Source organism: Macaca nemestrina, chromosome 15 (assembly GCF_043159975.1).
Source record: "Macaca nemestrina isolate mMacNem1 chromosome 15, mMacNem.hap1, whole genome shotgun sequence".
Lineage (NCBI taxonomy): Eukaryota > Metazoa > Chordata > Mammalia > Primates > Cercopithecidae > Macaca > Macaca nemestrina.
In genome coordinates, this window is record NC_092139.1 from 1,588,298 (window position 1) to 1,608,678 (window position 20,381).

General features: G+C 51.1%; 1 long non-coding RNA gene across 1 annotated transcript; it reads left to right on the top strand.

Annotated features, from left to right (window-relative positions):
- Nucleotides 1-411: 411 nt before the first annotated feature.
- Nucleotides 412-16,891, top strand: LOC105470505 (uncharacterized). Its single transcript, XR_980547.3, has 3 exons — nt 412-976; nt 6,495-6,661; nt 15,658-16,891. It is a non-coding gene; the product is annotated as an uncharacterized lncRNA (long non-coding RNA).
- Nucleotides 16,892-20,381: the final 3,490 nt, after the last annotated feature.

Here is a 20,381-nt window from a genome sequence, read left to right on the forward strand (position 1 = left end):
TGGAGGAGATAGGTGGGCAGAGCGGGTCCAGCCTGCAGTGGCAAGCAGGGAGGTGGTGCGGCCCCCTCGGGTGGCCCCTCACCACCCTACCCTGGGCCCAGCTCTCCTCTCTCAACCTGAGCTCTCCCCTTGAAGCACAGTCCCTCGCTCTTCCCTGACGCCTTCATCAGAGTGGAATGCCTGAGATTTGTCCGAGTGTTTCCAGGTGGCTCAGGTGTGCCGAAGGGGGAGCACCCCAAGGAGCAGCAAAGCCGGGCTCGTCTAACACTTGCCGGGGGAAGGGACCCTCAGTGGTCCCCTGTGGACGACAGTGAGGGGTAAGGCACCCACTCTGGAGCTGGGTTCAAACCGCAGCTCCCCACACACCTGCTGTGTGACCTTGGCCAGTTCTTGACCCTCTCTGTGCCTGAGTCTTCCTGTGCTTCCTGCGAGGTGGTCCTGGTTGTGTTTTTCCAGCTGCATCACAATCCACAGCCCAGACACTCAGCTCTGGGGCTCACTCATCTTCTTAGCGGACCACACTGAGAATCCCCGTCGGCCTGCAGGAAAACAGAGAGAGGCTGTGCTGCCTCCGCCTGGGCCTCCCGGGAGGAACCTGCTGTGTGCCCCAGGAGTCAGTACCCGAAGGTATGCCTGCTCTCTGGCCTCCGCGCCTGCCAGCCTGGGAACCTGGACGCCGCCACCTGACCCGGCCTCCCTGGCTGCGTCTGTGTTGGAAAAGCAGGCTCTGGAGCACAGCCCTGGCCGGTTGAGCTTCCTCCGCAGCACCCAGCGTACGCTTAGTCATTTATCCTTCAGCCAACCCAGCTGGCCTTTGAAGCCAGTTGCTGGTGTTATTGCGAGAAATCATTTTGCACTTTATTTTGAACAAAAGGACACGTTGCCGAATGGGCTTCTTGCTGGCGGGATTGCACTATTTTTATTGCAATTGAGCTCCGTCGTGTGATCCTGAGTGAAAAGCACACTCTAAAAATAAGTAAGTGCTCCTTTTAAAACTCGCCCTTAGGTCGAGTCGCTTGGGGGTGATGTGCTTTCGTTTGGAACGCGGGCGGGGGCGTGTTCTGCGAGCCAGCACCATCCCCGGGCCCTACCCGGCTCTCTCTGGCTCTCCAGGCGGCTGCAGCTGTTCCGGTGGCACGGGTGGTTCAGAGGCCTCCTCGGGAGGGTGCTCTCCAAGGGGCCTTGGAGGCCCAGCAAACTGCTTTCCTCCCAGCTGTTTTTCATGCTGGGATTTTCTCAAGAAACAGGGCCCTGGGTCGTGGCTCTCAGGGAAGCCTGGGTGGACGGCATGGGGCTGGACTTTGAAATCCTTCTCCAGACAGCACCTGGAGGGGCCTGACTGGCAGCACAGAAGGAATCCTTTTCTAAGGTCCCTACCTGGAGACCCCTCTGCCCAGCGCACCCCCTGCTCACTGCATCCACCTGGCCCAAAGCCCGAGGGGAGGTTTGGGCACAGCCCGTGGGTGGGAGCTGCAGGCCTGAGGGGAGGTTTAGGCACAGCCTGTGGCCCGTGGGTGGGAGCTGCAGGCCTGGGATGATGTTCGCTGCACCACCGTTGCTGTCCCCAGAGCACTTGCCATGGGCCAGGTGACAGGGAAGTCACTGCATGAATCATTCCGAGGGCACCTCCCAGCCAGCCCGGGGACTGCGGCACACACACGGCCGGCCACGTCCCAGGATGGTCACGGACACATCTGTGGGCACCTCCAAGTGCTGGGTGCCAGGGTGTGGGTTTGGGCACAGGGATGAGGAGGCGGGTGGGCCTCATGTGGCTGCAGGAGAGGAAGTGGGACTGACGTCCATGACACCCGCCTCCCCCACCCCTAAGGCTGCCGGCTGCCCCTGACTCCAGCCAACCCAGGAGAAGATGCTTCGTGTCCTGACCTTGGCACGGCCCACTCTGCCAGGGGGATGTCAACCTTGCGACCAGGAACCCATTTTCCCAAAGCATCAACACCCGCCACAGGGAAACCCTCCTGTGCTCTGGCTCTGATCAGACCCGGGAAAAAACCTCTGCCAGCCACGCCCCTCCCGTCAGGCCAGGCCAGTGTCTGAGGCTGGAGAGGGGCACCTTGTCCGAGGCTGGAGACGGGGGTCGCTCTGAGACCCAGCCTGGCTGGACTCTGACCGCTCCAAGCACCTTCAAGCTCACCTGGCCTGTGATCGGCTGGGCATGGTCTGGGCTGGGGTGCACGTGGGCACGGATGAGGGGTAGGGGCTGGAGCCAGATGCAGTCCCATCTCAGGCCATGGGATCCTGCTCAGGTTCCACTGGGAGACCTGGTGCTTCGCGGGCAAATCCCCTCCAAGACGCTGTGCCCACCCGTTCCCCTGGCGTGTTCTGCTGACCGGCACTCCCAGCCCCTGCCGAGTCGGGTGGATCTCAGTCTCCTCCTACCAGCATGGCGGCTGCCTCCTCGGCAAGTGCCTCCTCCTAGGACAGCCCTTCCCTGCCCTTCCCCGCCTGGGGCTCTGCGTCTCCCCGGGCACTTGCCCGGGCGGCTGTCTTTGCACGTGTTTCGTCACCTGGTGGGGAGGGGTCTGCCAGCCACCGCCCTCCCAGACACGAAGCCAGGGTCACCACGTGGCTCCTGCTGCACTACATGCAGCTCAGTGCCCGGCACGCTGGGGGCTCCTGGTGTCCTTGGCTGGTGGCTGCATCACTGTCACCCCATCTCACATGGCTTCTGCCTGTGTCTCCATATCTCCTGCTCCTTATAAGAACAGTTACTGAATTTGAGGCCCCCCCCAATCCAGTGTCACTGCATCTTAACCGATAACATCTGCAAGGACTCTGCTTCCAACCAGAGCTCCCCTAGCTTTCCTGGGGGTCGGGACTTCAACATTTTGGGCATACGATTCAGCCCAGGACAGACAAAAGGAGCTGTGGCTTCTCCCCAAGTCCCTCGTGCCCCTCTTACACACCTCCCTCTCCAGCCTTGAGGGAGCCTCTTTTTCTCATCTTTTCTTGCAAAAATACACCAAACCAAAAATAGCTGCCTTCCTCTGAATCTCTCATGCTTAAGTCTATTTTTAGTTGAGCCTTGTTTGTTCCAGGCCTCTGTCTGGAGGGGACATTCCGGCTGTGGGGGACTCGAGGCAGCCTCTGTCCCAGCAGTCACGGGCTCATCTGGTTTCTGTGTGCACTGAGTCGAAGGGACAGGCACGTGCTGGGAAAAGCTGTGTGCATGCAGGCCTGGGCCCAGCTTCAGACCCAGAAACCTCAGAGTGGGTCGGCTGTCAGGTCCCTCAGGTCAATTCTGTGCTGCGTCTCCATGATGTCAAAATGCCCAGATAAGCTGGTGTGGTGGCTCATGCCTGTAGATCCAGTGCTTTGTAAGCCCTAGGCAGGAGGATTGCTGGCGGCCGGGAGGGAGTTCAAGACCAGCCTGGGCAACATAGTGAGACCCTGTCTCTACAAAAAACAAAATACAAATTAGCTGGGTATGGTGGCACATGCCTGTAGTCCCAGCTACTCAGGAGGCTGAAGTGGGAGGATCATTTGAGACCAGGAGGTGGAGGCTGCAGTGAGCCATGATTGTGCCACTGTACTCCAGCCTGGGCAACAGAGCGAGACCGTCTCAAAAACAAACCAACCAACCCAGGTGGAAAGTGAATCATTCTGTTAAATCCCAAGTCACTGGAGAGCTGCCAGATCAATACACAAGTTAAACATTCCCGTCTGTTGCTTGGGACCATGCAGACCAGGTTCCTCTTGTGCCAACAGAACACGAATGTAATGCCAGCACAGGGCTGTTGGGAAAACAGATACTGGGACTGGTGGCCTTAGTGCCAGGCTGTGAGTTCCCAGGAAGACCCAGAATCAGGAAGCAGCCTTGTCCTGAGCTGCTTGGGACCTGGAGATTGAAGATGCAGCCCATGGGAGGTGGGGGCCTGGAAGGGTGAGCTCTGGACTCACTGGGGGCTCCTGCCTGTTATCTCACAGCTCTGTGACCTGGAGCCGCCTCCAGTCTTCTCATCTGACAAACGGGGCCAGCAGCGGCCCAGCCCATCTGTTTGAGGTCAGGTGGGGCCGTGTGTGCATTCAGCTCCATGCTCGGCATGTAGCAGGTGCCTGGGTGATGCCAGCCGCTGTTCCATCAGAGACTCTAGGATTGCCAAGCGTGTGCTCGGGACCCCTGATGTCAGAATCAGCAGCACAGGATCCAGGGGGTTTCAGATGGTTCAGACCGTCCCAGCAGCCCGAACGCTCATCAGCAGAGGCATGGATGGGCACCAGAGGTCTGTTCACACCATGGGATATTATTTACCTTAAAAATGAGTGGTGTTCAGACACACTCTACAACACAAATGAGGCTTGAAAAGATGATATAACATGAAAGAAACCACACACAAAAGACCGATGAGTCCATTGATAGGAGATGCATGGAGCAGGCAAATCCACAGAGACACAGAGTGAATTCTGTGCTGCCAGGGCCTGGGAGGGGCGAGGGGGTGTGCCTGGGGGGGATGAGGGGGTGTGCCTGGGGGGGATGAGGGGGTGCTGCCTGGGAGGGGTGAGGGGGTGCTGCCTGGGAGGGGCGAGGGGGTGCTGCCTGGGAGGGGATGAGGGGGTGCTGCCTGGGAGGGGTGAGGGGGTGCTGCCTGGGAGGGGCGAGGGGGTGTGCCTGGGAGGGGTGAGGGGGTGTGCCTGGGAGGGGACGAGGGGGTGTACCTGGGAGGGGCGAGGGGGTATGCCTGGGAGGGGACGAGGGGGTGTGCCTGGGAGGGGACGAGGGGGTGTGCCTGGGAGGGGATGAGGGGGTGCTGCCTGGGAGGGGCGAGGGGGTGCTGCCTGGGAGAGGTGAGGGGGTGCTGCCTGGGAGGGGAGAGGGGGTGTGCCTGGGGGGGATGAGGGGGTGCTGCCTGGGAGGGGCGAGGGGGTGTGCCTGGGGGGGGATGAGGGGGTGCTGCCTGGGAGGGGATGAGGGGGTGCTGCCTGGGAGGGGTGAGGGGGTGCTGCCTGGGGGGGATGAGGGGGTGTGCCTGGGAGGGGCGAGGGGGTGTGCCTGGGTGGGGATGAGGGGGTGCTGCCTGGGAGGGGATGAGGGGTTGCTGCCTGGGAGGGGCGAGGGGGTGCTGCCTGGGGGGGGGGCGAGGGGGTGCTACGCAGCTGGGCATGGGGATGGGGATGATGAAAATGTTCTTAAATTGGCTGTGAGGATAGTTTCACAACTCTGAGTATACCACACACCATTGAATGATACCCTTTTATTAAGTGAGTGAATTGCATGGTATGTAACTTATATCTCAGTACAGCAGTTACACATTAAACATACACATGTTGAAATACAAAAAATTAAGAAAAAAGGCAGAAAATAAAAATAGAACTTGCAATGATACAGATGTTGACATTTGCAGACAGGAACTTTGGAATGCCTTATAAATATTTTTGAGGATATAATGAGTGAACAGATGGGAATTCACTGTGTGGCTTAACAGCAGAAGAAAATATCAGAAAATTTGAGGACAGATCAATTGAAATTATCCAACTGGAAGAACAGAGAAAAAGAACAGAGACTTAGTGACCTGTGGGGATAATATATGTTGTATGTTAATATATGGAACTAACATATAAAGTGACCTAATATATATGTAATAATATCCCAAAAAGAGGAGAGAGAGAGAGAAAGGTAGAAAAAGTTTGAAAAACTAATAGCCAAATGTTTCCCAAATTTGGTGAAAAATATTAATGCACAGCTGTGAGAAACACAACAAATACAAAGAAAACCAAACAGGCACTTCATGGTAAACTGCCAAAACTGAAGATCAGGGGAAAATCTTAAAAGCAGTCAGAGAAAAAGGACACTTATGCACAGGGAAACATAGCTGATTTTCGTTTTAAACAATGGATTCCTGAAGACAATGGAATAATACCTTAAAAGTGCTTAGTTTGAAAAAAAGCTTGTCTAGCACCATATTCAATAAAAGTTATCCTTCATAAATGAGGGTTAAATAAAGACATTTTGAGTTTTTTTAAAGTCAAGAAAATCCGTTGCCAGGAGACATAAACTACCAGAAATATTAAATAAAGTTCTCCAGGCTGCAGTGAAATGAAACCAGATGTAATTTAATATCTATAGGAGGGAATTAACAGCATTGAAAAAGGTAAACATTTGAGTCCATAAGTGTTTTCAAATTTATAACATATGCGGAAGTAAGTGTATTTGTCAACAATAGCACCAAAAACAAGGGGTGAGTAATTGAATCATATTGTTATAAACTTGTTTAAATTGTATGTAAAGTGATTCAGTATTAATTGTAAGTGGTCTGTTGTAAGTTAAGAATGCATGTTTTAACTCCTACAGCAACCACTAAAAACAGTTCTATTTATATTAAGTCAATAGAGGAGATAAAATAAAACACTAAAAAGCATTTTATTTACCCAGAATAAGATAGAAGTAGAACATAGGGTCAAAGACCATGTGAAACAAAAAGAAAACAAATGCAAGATGGTAGACTTAAACTGAACTGTGTCCGAATTGTATCATGTAGATGGATTATACCCTCGAGTTCAGAAGCGTAAATGATCACACTGGACCAAAGAAGCAAGACCCGATGGTATGCTGCGTCCAAGAGACACACTTGAAACCCGATGGTATGCTGCGTTCAAGAGACACACTTGAAAGACCCAGGGAGGTAGAAAGGACAAGGATGGACAGGTGTGTGACACAAACAGTGAGCACAAGAAAGCCAGGGTGGCTGCATCCATACCAGACAAGGTTTAAGACAAGTAACATCAACAGAGATAAGGAAGTACATTTCACAATGAAAAAAGGCTCATTTCCTCAGGACATCAGTCATAAATATGTAGCACATAATAACATAATTTAAATATGTGAAAATACGCAAAATTGACATAATTAAAGAGAGAAATAGACAAACTCACAGCCATAGTTGGAGATTTTAACACCCTTCTCTCAGTCTTTGATAGAACAAGTTGACAAAACATTAGTAATAAGATATGAATAATACTACCAATGCACTTGACCTAACTGGCATTAATAGAACCCTACACCAAACACTGCAGAATATCCACTTTTTTTTTTTCAAATATTTGGAGAATTCACTAAGACAGATCATATGTTGGACTTTAACATAAGCCTCAATACATTTCAAAAGATTGGAATCTTTAAGAGTATATTCTATTATTACAAAAAAATTAACTAAGAAATTTATTTGATATTCAGGAAAGCCCTCAATATTTGGAAATTAAGCAATGCATTTCTAAATATCCCATGGGGTCAAGAAAAGACCATAACAGAAGCCAAAAAATATTTCTAGTGAAATGAAATAAAAATATAACATATCAGAATTTGTGGGATACAGCTAAGGCAGTGCTTCCAAAAAAGCTTTAAATGTTTATATTAGAAAAGCAGAAAGGTCCAAATGTCTAAAATCAATTATTTAAGTTTCCATCTAAGAAGATAGGAAAATAAGATCAAATTAAACTCAACTCTACTTAAAACAAGTAGAAGGAAGAGAAAAATAATGGTAAGAAAAGAAAGCAATGAGGCAGAAAATAGGCAAACAATAGAGAAAATCAACACAACCAAAAGTTAGCTCTTTGAAAAGATAAATAAAGTTGATAAACCCTTAGCAAGAGTGATCAAGAACAAAAGATAAAACACACATTTTCTACATCAGGAATAGTATTCTAAAGATTAGACAGGTAATAAGGGAGTATTATGAACAACTTTATGCCAATAGGTTAGATAACATAGATAAAACAGAAAAATCCCTTGAAAAACACAACTAACAAAAACTGACATGAGAAGAAAGAGAATAGACCCACATCTGTTAAATAAACTGAATTCCTAACAACCAGACCTTGGCACAAAGAAGCCTCCAGGCACAGCTGGCTTCACCGGAGATTTCTGTCAGACACTTAAGGAAGAGATATTATAAATCTCACACAAACTCAGAAAACAGAGCATGAGGAAAAACAGTTTGTTTTATGAGGCCAGCCAATGGTTCACTGGTAAATATTTAACAACTAGCTTTCTGGGGAAAAAGTAGGATTTGCAGTGTTTGCCAATTTCTGTGATGTACATACTTAGACCATGGCTGACGTCAAGTTACCAACGTGACTTTGGTGTGCAGAGGTGGGGAGAGATGTACACAGTTGGCCCTTGTGGGCCATGGTGAGTTGGCTCCTGCGTACAAGGCCAGCATCACCCTGATCCCAGAGTTGATGATGAAGACATTCCAAGTAAACAACATTACAGACCAAATATTCCTTATGAACAAAGACACAGAAACCCTTAACAAAATACAGGTGCTCCTCAACTTACGATAGGGCTATGTCCAGCTAAGCCTTCGATTTATGGGGTTTTTGACTTATGGCAGGTTCATCCAGATGTAACCCATCATAAACTGAGCACTTATGGGTGTCGCTTTTACACCATGGTAAAGCAAAAGTATTTTAAGTCAGAGACCATCTTTCCAGTCTGCTGATGTGCACAGGCGGGGGAATGGTTTCAGGAGCCCCTGCAGATACCAAAACCCAAGGATGCTCAAGTCACTCATATAAAATGGCATAGTATTTGCACATAATATGTACTTGCATAGCATACCCATATCCACCCATATACGTTAAATCATCCCTAGATTATCTATATACCTAATAGAATGTAAATGTTGTGTAAATAGTTCTTATACTGTATTATTTTCATTTGTATTTTTTTTTATGGTTGTATCTTCATTTTTTTATTTATCTTACTTTTGAGTACTTTCCATCTCAGGTTGGCTGAATCTGTGAATGAGAAACCTGTAGATATGGAGGGCCAAATGTATTAACAAGTCAAATCCAGCAATATAACAAAAGTATTATGCATTATGACTGAGGAATATTTATCTCTAGAATGCAAGATTGGTTCAATATTCAAAAATCAGTGATTTTATTTTTACCATATTAACATAAAGGAGAAACCTATATGAGCATCTAAATAGATGCAGACCCAAAATTTCAATTCAACGGGCACTCGGACCTTCCTCAGTGTCACAAAGGGCATGGACAGAAATCCTGCAGCTTCCCCTCTAATATTATGAACTAGGCCAAGACATATTTTTGACCTTGACATAGGCAAAGATTCCCTAGAAAAGTCACAAAAAGCATTAACCAAAAATTAACCAAAACTGGTAAATTGGTAAACTGTTCTTCAATCAGAATTTTAAAAGACCATCAAAGCCACCTTTAGGACAAGGAGAAGACAAGTCACAGACTGTAGAAGCATCTGCAGTCACACAAAGGGTCTTCAAAACCTTTAAGGAAAATGTGTATTGTGAAAAGCTATGCAGAGATTTCAAAAACTGTTTGTGCAAAAATAAGCTCATACTAATTTGTTATAACATATCTGAACAGGATCTGATGTGAGGCACTAAGAAGGATAAGACATCAGTTTGGGCTGGGCACAGTGGCTCATGCCTGTAATCCCAGCACTTTGGGAGGCCGAGGCAGGTGGATCACCTGAGGTCAGGAGTTTGAGACCAGCCTGGCCAACATGGTATAACTCAGTCTCTACTAAAGGTACAAAAATTAGCTGGGTGTGGTAGCGCATGCCTGTAGTCCTAGCTACTCAGGAGGCTGAGGCAGGAGAAGCGCTTGAACCTGGGAGGCAGAGGTTGCAGTGAGCCAAGATTGCACCACTGCTCTCCAGCCTGGGCAACAAGAGTGAAACGCCGTCTCAGGAAAAAAAAAAAAAAAAAAAAAAAGAAAAGAAAAGACATCAGTTTGAAAAGAGCTGTTACTGGAGCAACATGAATTCTGCTAAAATTGAAGCAAGAAAGAAGAAACACCAAATTTGTGAAGAAGCTTTGTGAAAGAATGTGAAATCACTGATACTTTACAAAAAGTTTACGGGGACAATGTCCCAGTGAGATCAGCAGTTTACAAACGGATAACCTGCTTCAAGAAGAGGCAAGACAATATTGAAGTTGAAGCCTTCAGTGGCAGACCATCCATATCAGTTTTTGAGGAAAAAATTAATCTTGTTCATGCCCTCATTGAAAAGGCCCAGCGATTAACAGCAGAAAAAATAGCCAACACCATAGACGTCTCAGTTGGTTCAGTTGACACAATTCTGACTGAAAAATTAAAGTTGGGCAAATTTTCCATTTGATGGGTGCCAAAACTGTTGTGCCCAGATCAGCTGGAGACAAGAGCAGAGCTTTCTGTGGAAATCTTAAACAAGTGGGATCAAGATCCTGAAGCATTTCCTTGAAGAATTGTAGCAAGAGACATGGCTTTCCCAGTACCACCCTGAAGACAAAGCCAATCGAAGCAACGGCTACGGAGAGGTGGAGGTGCTCAAGTCACGGCAAAAGCTGACTGGTCAAGAGCCAAGGTTATGGCAAGTTTGGGGGATGCTGGAGGTATCTGGCACCCACCTTACAGTTTTGATTTGCCTCCTTCTGACTTTTTTCTTCTTAATCTTAAAAACTAGTTTTAAAGAACACTCATTTTTCTTCAGTCAGTAATGTAAAAAAGACTGCATTGATATGGTTAAATTCCCAGGACCCTCAGTACTTTAGGGATGGACTAAATGGCTGGTTTCATCACTTATAAAAGTGTCTTGACCTTGGGGGAGCTTATGTTGAGAAATAAAGTTTACATTTTTATTTTTATCTTTTAATTTTATTTTTCTGTGAACTTTTTGAAGTCCCTTCAAATGCCTGGCAAATAACTTATATGCAGAATATAGAAGTAGCTTCTGTAAGACATAACAAAGAGACCAACATGAAAAGCTGTTTGCAATTAGTCACCAGGGAAATGCAAATTAGAATGACAGCAAGGGGCCATTGCACGCCTGTGAGAATGACCCAGGCGGACACCCCTGTGAGGCGAATGGCCCATGCGGACACGCCTGTGAGAAGAACGACCCAGGCGGACATGCCTGTGAGAACGACCCGGGCGGACACGCCTGTGAGAAGAACGACCCGGGCGGACACGCCTGTGAGAAGAATGACCCGGGCGGACAGGCCTGTGAGAAGAACGACCCGGGCGGACAGGCCTGTGAAAACGACCCAGGCGGACATGCCTGTGAGAACGACCCGGGCGGACAGGCCTGTGAGAACGACCCGGACGGACATGCCTGTGAGGAGAACGACCCAGGCAGACAGACCTGTGAGAAGAACGACCCAGGGGGACACGCCTGTGAGAACGACCCAGGCGGACATGCCTGTGAGAAGAACGACAGAGGCGGACATGCCTGTGAGAACGACCCGGGCGGACATGCCTGTGAGAACGACCGAGGCGGACATGCCTGTGAGAACGACCCGGGCGGACAGGCCTGTGAGAACGACCCGGGCGGACAGGCCTGTGAGAACGACCTGGGCGGACATGCCTGTGAGAACGACCCGGGCGGACATGCCTGTGAGAAGAACGACCCGGGCGGACATACCTGTGAGAAGAACGACCCGGGCGGACATGCCTGTGAGAAGAACGACCCGGGCGGACATGCCTGTGAGAAGAACGACCTGGGTGGACAGGCCTGTGAGAATGACCCGGGCGGACAGGCCTGTGAGAAGAACGACCCGGGCAGACATACCTGTGAGAACGACCCGGGCGGACATGCCTGTGAGAACGACCCGGGCGGACATGCCTGTGAGAACGACCCGGGCGGACATGCCTGTGAGAACGACCCGGGTGGACATGCCTGTGAGAACGACCCGGGCAGACACGCCTGTGAGAACGACCCGGGCAGACATGCCTGGCCCCCCTGCCTGCCGTCAAGTGGAAAATCTAATCCGTTGCTGTTGAGAGGGTAAAGTGGTGTGATCACTTTGAAAAATAGTTGGTGGTTGTTCTCATAAAATAGAACAAACACCTCCCTTAGGATCCAGCGATTCCATTCCTAGGTGTTCACCCAGGAGCAGTAAAAACGTACCCACAAAAGACTTGTACGTGGATATTCACAGCAGCTTTATTTGTGGTTTCCTCGGTCGGGAAAGAAGCTCCGTGTTCTCTGATGGTGAATGGAAACGCCACCGTTGTGCCACGTCCGTCCAGTGGGGTACTACTCAGCAAGAACAAGGCGGGAACCACGGCTCACCCAAGACCAGGCGTGACTCTCAGACATCAAGCTGAGTGAGAGAAGCCGGACCCAAAGGAGTGCACGCTACCTAATCACCTTTACGTGAGGTTCTAGAAGGCAAAGCTACTCCCTGACCAAAAAAAATCAGAAAGTCGTTGCCTGGTTTGTTGGGGGTTAGGTGGCGGCTGGGCAAGGGGCATGAGGGAACTTTCCGGGGTGATGCAGTGTTGCATATTTTGAGTGGGGTGTTGTCACACGGCTGTAAACGTTTGTCAAAGGGCATAGGATTGTGCCCTCCAAGTCTGTGTATTCATTGCAAGTAAATTAATCTATGCAGATGGAACATTTTATTATTTGATTACACGGTTTTGAGGGATTCTTCAGGTTAAGTCTAAGAACCGTGGAAAACGGGCCCCCGGGAAAGATGTGAAACGAAACTGCCAAGAACCACCGTGGGTCTCACGCTGGGGGCCTCAGGCTCTGGTCTGTCCGGTCTGTCTGTGAGAGAGTCCAGCACCCGCAGGCTGGGAAACCAAGTGCATCATGCCCCACTGGTGACCGGCCTTGGCAGGTGGTCACCCTCTGGGTGTGACATTCACTAAAGGCACTGAATGTATTTGTACCTCAGTTTGTCATCAATAAAGGGGAGGGTGGCCCTGACCACGTGGGGAGATTCACCCTGATGAGCAGCCTCTGCAAACCAGGTGCTGGCCGTCGACTGTCATTCTCCAGCCACCAAAGCTTGAGGGAAAGAGGAGGGTGGTGAGTTCAGTCCAGGGTGTGAAGCCACCGCACCCTCTGCAACCCCAGCTGGACATGGGCCTCACCAGGAGGCTGCATTGCCGGGATCCCACGGCACTGGCATGGTGTGTGCGGGGGGTTCCTGCCCTGGCACATCTCGCCTCTCAGCCCCCGGGCAGGCCTCATGTTCTCCTTTAACGATGCCCGTGACAATAAGCCACGCTTGGCTGTCAGCACGCGTGGGGTGCCTGAGGGCGGCTGCTCGAAATCTTCCTCTTCCAGGGAGCCTCCTGGGTATCGAGCTCCTCGGCACCCCCTGTGCGGTCCTGGGCTCCGTTCCCACCTCCCACCCAGCTCAGGCACCTGTCTGCCCAGGTGGGCGGCTCGCTCATCCTTTCCCCAGGTGAGCCCAGCAGGGTGGTACCACCTGCGCCGTGTGGAGGCTTCCTGGTGGGGGCTGGAGAACCCAGGAGCGCAGGGCTTTGTGGGGCTGGGGGCAAGTCCCAGTCTGGTGCATCATGGGTGCTTGAAAAACACTGGAATAAATGATGGAATGAAGGAGCTGCTGACAGGGCCAGAATGGTGGACACCAGGTGGGCGTTCGGAGAAGACAGGCACATGCCAGGCTGAGAGAGGGGCACCCGCGCATGGGAGCAGCCGGTGGGACCTCAGGGGCGACTCAGAGGGATCAGCCTTCAGGCCACAGCCCGGGCTGCGGTCCGGTGGGCTCCATGCTGTGTGTGTGCTTGCGAAGTTAATTACAACCACACACAGACTCACTGCAAATTGTTCCCGGTTAGAACTGCAAATTCACTGCAACAAGGAGTGCTAATTACATTCCACTTGTTACCACTGCCTCTTGTTAATATTCCAACAGCTGCTTCAGCAAGATAATGATGGCTCCAGCCGAAATGATTGAACAGATAGACTTAAAAATCAGTACCAGCCGGACGCGGTGGCTCACCCCTAAAACCCCAGCACTTTGGGAGGCCAAGGTGGGTGGATCACCTGAGGTCAGGAGTTCAAGTCCACCCTGGCCAACATGGTGAAACCCTGTCTCTACTAAAAAATACAAAAATTAGCTGGGCATGGTGGTAGGTGCCTGTAGTCCCAGCTACTCAGGAGGCTGAGGCAGGGGAATTGCTTGAATCCGGGAGACGAAGGTTGCAGTGAGCCAATATTGCGCCACTGCACTCCAGCCTGGGCAACAGAGTGAGACTCTGTATTAAAAATCAGCACCAACATAGTTCCCACAATGTTTTCCTCCACACACAAGGTGAAGCCCTGGCACAGGGGAGCATCTGCACTCCCTGAAAGAGGGCGGCAGACACGTGCACGCAGCTGTGAGTGCATTTGACACCCTCCACGATGACTTCGTGAATGCTCAGGTCAGTGTGCAGCTCCCAGCCTCGATTCCGTCCTCACAAACAGCTGCCCCGCCCCCGGCCATAGCCGCGTTCTGTTTTGGGCTAATCGTGTTGCATTGCAGGAGAGGACTTCAGAGGTACCGAGTGCTGCTCTGGCCTTCTTTCCTTGCTTCTCCTCTGCCAAGGCGATCGCAGTTGCTTGCTGTCTTGCGGTGCCGTTATGACGATGAGGCTTTTTTCATAACTTTGTGAGATAAAATGATACAGGAATCACAGTCACCACAACAGTGTGCCCAGACCCCAAGCAACACAAGGGCCTCTCGTGCGTACCCGCAAATGGGCTCGGTCCAACTCTCCTGAGGCAAAGCAACACCTGCTGCCATTTAAAAAATAAAGTAGTTTTTAAGAGCCAGAGTCTCGCTCTGTCGCCAGGCTGGAGTATAGGCACTCTCGGAGCTCACTGCAGCTGTTGCAACGACTGCAGATGTACAGGAAGCTGCAAAGACAGACACAGCAGTACAGAGGCAGCCCATGCGTCCTTCCCCCAGATCCCTCCACTAGAGGACGGCCTCGCGACCAGGACGTGCCCCGGACAACGTCTCTGCTCTCTGCCATTTATCACACCCGTGACCTCCATAGTCAAGATATAGGCCCTTCTGCAGCTGCAAAGCTCTTCCTCCTGCCATCCTTCTTGGTCACAGCCTCCAGCCCCTTCCCCACTCCAACATCCTCCAAATTTGTCATTTTGAGAATGTCACAGAAATTGAATCACACAGGGTGTGACCTCTGGGGACGGCTTCTTTCCCTCGCGTGGCAGTAGACGGTGGTCTTTCCCCGAAGACCCGCCGGAGACGTTCTGTGCATCACTGCTTCTTTCTCTGCAGCTGAGTGGGATCCCCGGGTGTGCTGCACCCCCGCGTGTAGAGCCATTCATCTGTTGTTGGACATGTGGTTGTTTCTGGTTCTTGGTGGTTACAAATAAAGTTGCTCTGAACAATCGTGATGGGTTTTGTGTGGATGAAACTCTTCCTTTCTCTGGGATGCATGCCCAGAATGCAATTGCGGGTTGCAGGTGAGCACATGGTTGGTTTTGCAAAACACTGCCGCACCGTCTCCGCCGTGGCTGCCCCACTGTAGATTCCCGCCAGCAGTGTATGAGTATCTCGTTTCCTCATGACCTCGTCAGCATTTAATGTTGCCGTTATTTTTTATTTCCGCCATGCTGATGGGTGCGTAGTGACATTTCATTGTGAATGTGCAGGTCCCGGTGGCAGAGGATATTCGACGTCTTTGCCTGTGTTCATTTCCCTCTGTACAGCCTCTCTGGTGAAATGCCTCTTCTGCCCATTTTCTTACTGAATTATTTGTTTTTACTGTTGAGTTTTGAGAGTTTAAGGAATATATTCTCTGAGTCTTTTGTCAGGCATGTGGTTTGTAAATGTTTTCTCTCAGGCTGTAGCTTGTTTTCTCATCCTCTTTTCTTTAATTTTAACTAATTTATTTAACTATTTTTAGTTATTTCCACTGAAACTGATGAAGCTGTGCGAACTTCAGGTAAATACAGTGACTTCCGGCCTGACGATCCCTACGACAAGTTTTCTTCTATAACCTGGCATCCGTGTGCTGAACCTGGCTTCAAGCAGCTGACGGCACGCCGGGCTCAGTGCCATCACTGTCTTCTCAGACAGATCTGTTTGAAGATATAGTTCAGGGTATTGTACGGCAATGTTGCCGTTCAGATGTGAAAATGCCCTTCCCTTTTCCATGCTCTCGTTTCTGTTTGGTACAAAGGAAGTGGGAGCTTGGGCTGGGCTACCTGCAGGGGCTGGAGGAGCTGTCCGTATTAAATCTGCCCCGGTGCTCACGGAAAACATGCAACCACAAGGGACTCTGGTCACCCGTCAGCAGCACCGTCAAAGGCCGACAGCCATTTACATTTTCACAGGTGCCAGGGCCACCTCTCCAAGAGCTTATCCGGGGGGAGGAGACCAAGTGTGCTGGTCTTTGTCTCTGCGTGGTGAGGGTTGGGTGGACAGTCGCCTCTGAGGGCGTCCCAGCTTCACTCTCTGAGTCCGCAGCCAGGCAAAGCCACCTTCGGTGTGAGCGCGGTAGTTGGGCCAGCGTGGCAGTGTCCCTTCTGTGGCCCTGTGTGTCCACTGGCTTGGGAACTTGCACCCATGCTGTAAATCGACTCATAGACACATACCAAGGGAGATTTCAGAAGAGCAGTGTGTTTTATCATGGAGAGCTGTTTTTTCCTTCTTTAAACAATTTATTTTTAATAACAAAAGTCTGTGGAAAGAGAAATTCAGAGCCTACGCATTGCTGGTGGGGATACGAAATGGTGCAGCTGCTTCGGAAAACAGTTTGAAAGTTTCTCAAAATGGTTAAACATGGAATTACCATGTGATCTAACTATTCCAATTCTAGGTATGCACCCAAGAGGAATGAAAACACATGTTCACGTAAAACCTTCCCATGAATGTTCACAGCAACACTATTCATGATAGTCAGGAAGTGGAAACAAGCCACTGCCCGTCTACTGATGAATGGGCTGCAAAGTGTGGCTCCTCTATACGATGGAATATTATGCAGCCATCAAAAAGAATGAGGCACGGATGTATGCTGCCACACGGATGAGCCTTGAAACCATTTCGTTAAATGAAAGAAGACAGACACAAAACAACACGTATTGTATGATTCCACTGATGGGAAATGTCTGGAACAGGCAAATCTGGGGAGACAGGAAACAGGTTTGCAGTTGCCAGGGGTTGGGGGTGTGGTGGGGGCAGTGGGGAGTGACTGCTAATGGGGACAGTGTTCCTTTTTGAGGTGATGAAAATGTTCTAAAATTAACTGCGGTGATGATTGCACAATTCTGTGAATGAACACACTCAGAACAATCGAGTTTAGATGGGTGAATGGTATGCCATGTGAGTTAAAGCTCAATAACACTGTTTTACGTATTGAACCTGTGTCCAAGCTGACTAGGGATGCCCGGGGGCTCCCCTCCCTCTCTACCCATATTCTTTCCTGCCCTAATTTCTGTTCTATTCTCATCACATTTAAGCGATTTCTCAGGCTGCCAACGAGGCCAAATGTTTTGACCAGGAAAATGATTAGAACACTCACTTCTTATAATTTTCCAAAGAACCAGTTGTTGGAATAAAAAATTCTGTAGTTTTTCTCCCTAGTTCATCAGCTTTGACTTTTCCCCATCTTCCCTTTGTTACTTTTCTTGAATGACTTGGGCAGCTGTCTTACTGCCATTCATCTTAATATTTATCTGGAATATGAAGTTCAAGGCCACGTGCCTTTCCCTGAGCTCAACCTGGCCAAACCCCACCCACTCTTATAGTCAGGGGGTACTTATTTCTTGATCACGTGACTTAAAATAAATTGGGGAGTTTTTATTTCTATTTTTATTAATTTTGATCAGAGTGAGATTTGTACTATTTATCTCTTTTGAGTTTCTTTAAGATTTCTTTTGGATTGTCTGACAGATGGCAGATTTCTGGGATACCACCAGACCTCCTGGGGCTAGTGTCTGGCGAGGCCCCTGATTCTCCTCCGTGTCATTGCTCATGCCCAGCCTAACCCACTCCTCACCTCCAGGGACATCCAGGCCTCACATGTGTACCAAGGGAGACATGAGACAGGGCTTGGACCCTTCCTCGCTGGGGCCGGCTGCCCAGGATCTGGCTGCGGTTTCCAGGGCTCCTGCCCCCCACCTGGGAACATCAATCTGGACACAACATAGTCAGCCACTAAGGAACCAAACTTGCCCTTGAATCCCAAACCAACAAGTTCGATCAATTAGGCTAATCCAGCGTCACCGATCTTGAACTCAGAAAACGATTTTACCAAAGTCAGCAGCCTTTTAATTCACTGCCTATTAATTAAAGTGCGTCTTTTTGATTCATGTTTTTAAAAAGTCTTGATTAGCGGTGGCTCACGCCTATAATCCCAGCACTTTGGGAAGCCGAGGTGGGTGGATCACTAGGTCAGGAGTTTGAGACTTACCTGGACAACATGGTGAAACCTTGTCTCTACTAAAAATACAAAAATTACCCAGGTGTGGTGGCAGGCTCCTGTAGTCCCAGCTACTGGGGAGGCTGAGGCACAAGAATCACTTGAACCTGGGAGGCAGAGGTTGCAGTGAGCCGAGATCATGCCATTGCACTCCAGCCTGGGCGACAGAGCCTCCATCTCAAAAATAAGTCTTGATTAGGCTTTTCATCAGCAAGCAGGTCCTCGCTGCTCGTTAGGGGACAGTCACCTTTTGGCATCTGGTCCTGCGGGGAAGCCAGGCCACCCACATCCTCCCCTACCCAGTGCCAGAGGATGGGCAGCTGGATCCCTCTCTCCACTGGGCAGGGCTGTGTTGCCCTCCGAGGTGTTGCCAAGTGGTGGGAACGGTGCAGTCTCGGTGCAGTCTCGGCGCAGTCCCAGCGCAGTCCAGAGATGGAGCAGCCGGAGCACCCGGCCCAGGCCTCCTGCTTGGCAGCAAGACAAGCGCCCAAGACTTGGAGGGGCTGCCGTCCCCTCTGGGCCCCGCCTCCCCTCTGGGCCCCGCCTCCCCTCTGGGCCCCGCCTCCCCTCTGGGCCCCGCCTCCCCTCTGGGCCCCGCCTCCCCTCTGGGCCCCGCCTCCCCTCTGGGCCCCGCCTCCCCTCTGGGCCCCGCCCCTGTCCCGACTCTCCTTGGGCCCGCCTCCCCCCGGCCCCGCCTCCCCATCCAGGCCCCGCCTCCCCTCAGGCCCTGCCTCCCCTGTGGCCCCGCCTCCTCTATGGCCCCGCCTCCCCCTCTGGGCCCCACCCCTGCCTCCTTGCCTGTGGGATTTACAAGGGGCCATTTCTCCCTGCCGCACCCAGGGGTGCACTTGCCTGCCCAGTGGTCACGCATCCTGGCATGCACGTCAAGGTGAAGGCCGACCATGAGGCACGGAAGGAAGCAGCCGAGGGGACAAACCTGGTGGGCTGTGGTCAAGTGCCCAGGGCTGGCACAGCAGCTTCTGGGTTTCCAGGGCCCGTCCTCCAGGCTGCAGTCCACTGGGGCAGGGGCACAGGCCCAGGCTTTGCTTGGTTTATCAGTACAACCTTTACTAAGGTGGTTTCTTAAAAGTTAAAGCAGGGACATGAACCTGCTGCATGACCCCCAAGCAATCGTGGCCGCCAGTTGGTGGGAGATTCTTGGCTATCTTTGCCCACTGGGCTCTGGGGAGGCCGACAGCCTTGTTACCTGGTAGCTTCCTCAGGTCGTCAGGGGCCGAGCCCAGCCCCAGGGCCGTTCTGCAGGGGGCTCTGCTGAGACTCATCACTGGGTGGGCATCATTTTGGAACAAGCACTCTTCCAACCTCTGAGTAGGAACCTTGGAGACCCCGGAGTCTGTCCACATCCTGGGTCCTGGTTCCTGAGCGTCCCCTCGATGGCCAAGGCTGTGTCCTCCTCTTGGCACTGGCCCCGGTGGACTGGGATGAGAGGAGCCCTTGCTCTGGCGCCGCCGTGACCTGAGGACACGGCCACGGGGGCTCAGCTGCAGTGACATCTAGGTTGGCTCCTTTATCGGTGGCCGATGTCCCCGGAGGGTCTGCTCTGTTCAGGTGAAGAGCCGGGATCTGGGGGAATTTCCACAAGGCTCCGTACCTGGCTGTGAGTGGCTGCACAGCTGCGGGCAGTAAAGCCTAGGTGCTGGGCAGGACGGTGAGCTGTGAGCTCCTGTACTAAGGGACAGGTGCCTGGAGAGAGGTGGGAGGCAGGGAAGGGGGTCCCCAGGAGTGAAGGCTGCCCCCAGTATCTGCAGAGCCAGCACTGGGCGTGAACATGACAGGGAGCTGGCTGGAGGACAGTAGTCCTGGGCACAAAGGCCTCCTCAGCCATGTGGAACTATGAGTCAATTAAGCTTCTTTTCTTTATAAATTACTCAGTCTTGGGTATGTCTTTATAGCAGTGTGAAAACAGACTACTGCAATATCCTTTTTAATAAAGAGAATAAACTGGGCTCAACCCCCAGGTGTGTCTTTAAATGCTGGCTGCTACTCGCTGCTGGCAGGGACTAGCTAGTGACTTCCATGGTGGGGCTTCCGTGCACCCCATGTGACACGGGGCAACGTCTCCAGCAGCCAGCACTGCACCCACCCTGTGCTCCTCCGTCCACCACTGAGTACCAGGCTATGTGGGAGGCAGCCCTGCACATGGCCGGGTTGACTGGATTTGCCTTTTGGTTCTAATCAGAGAATCC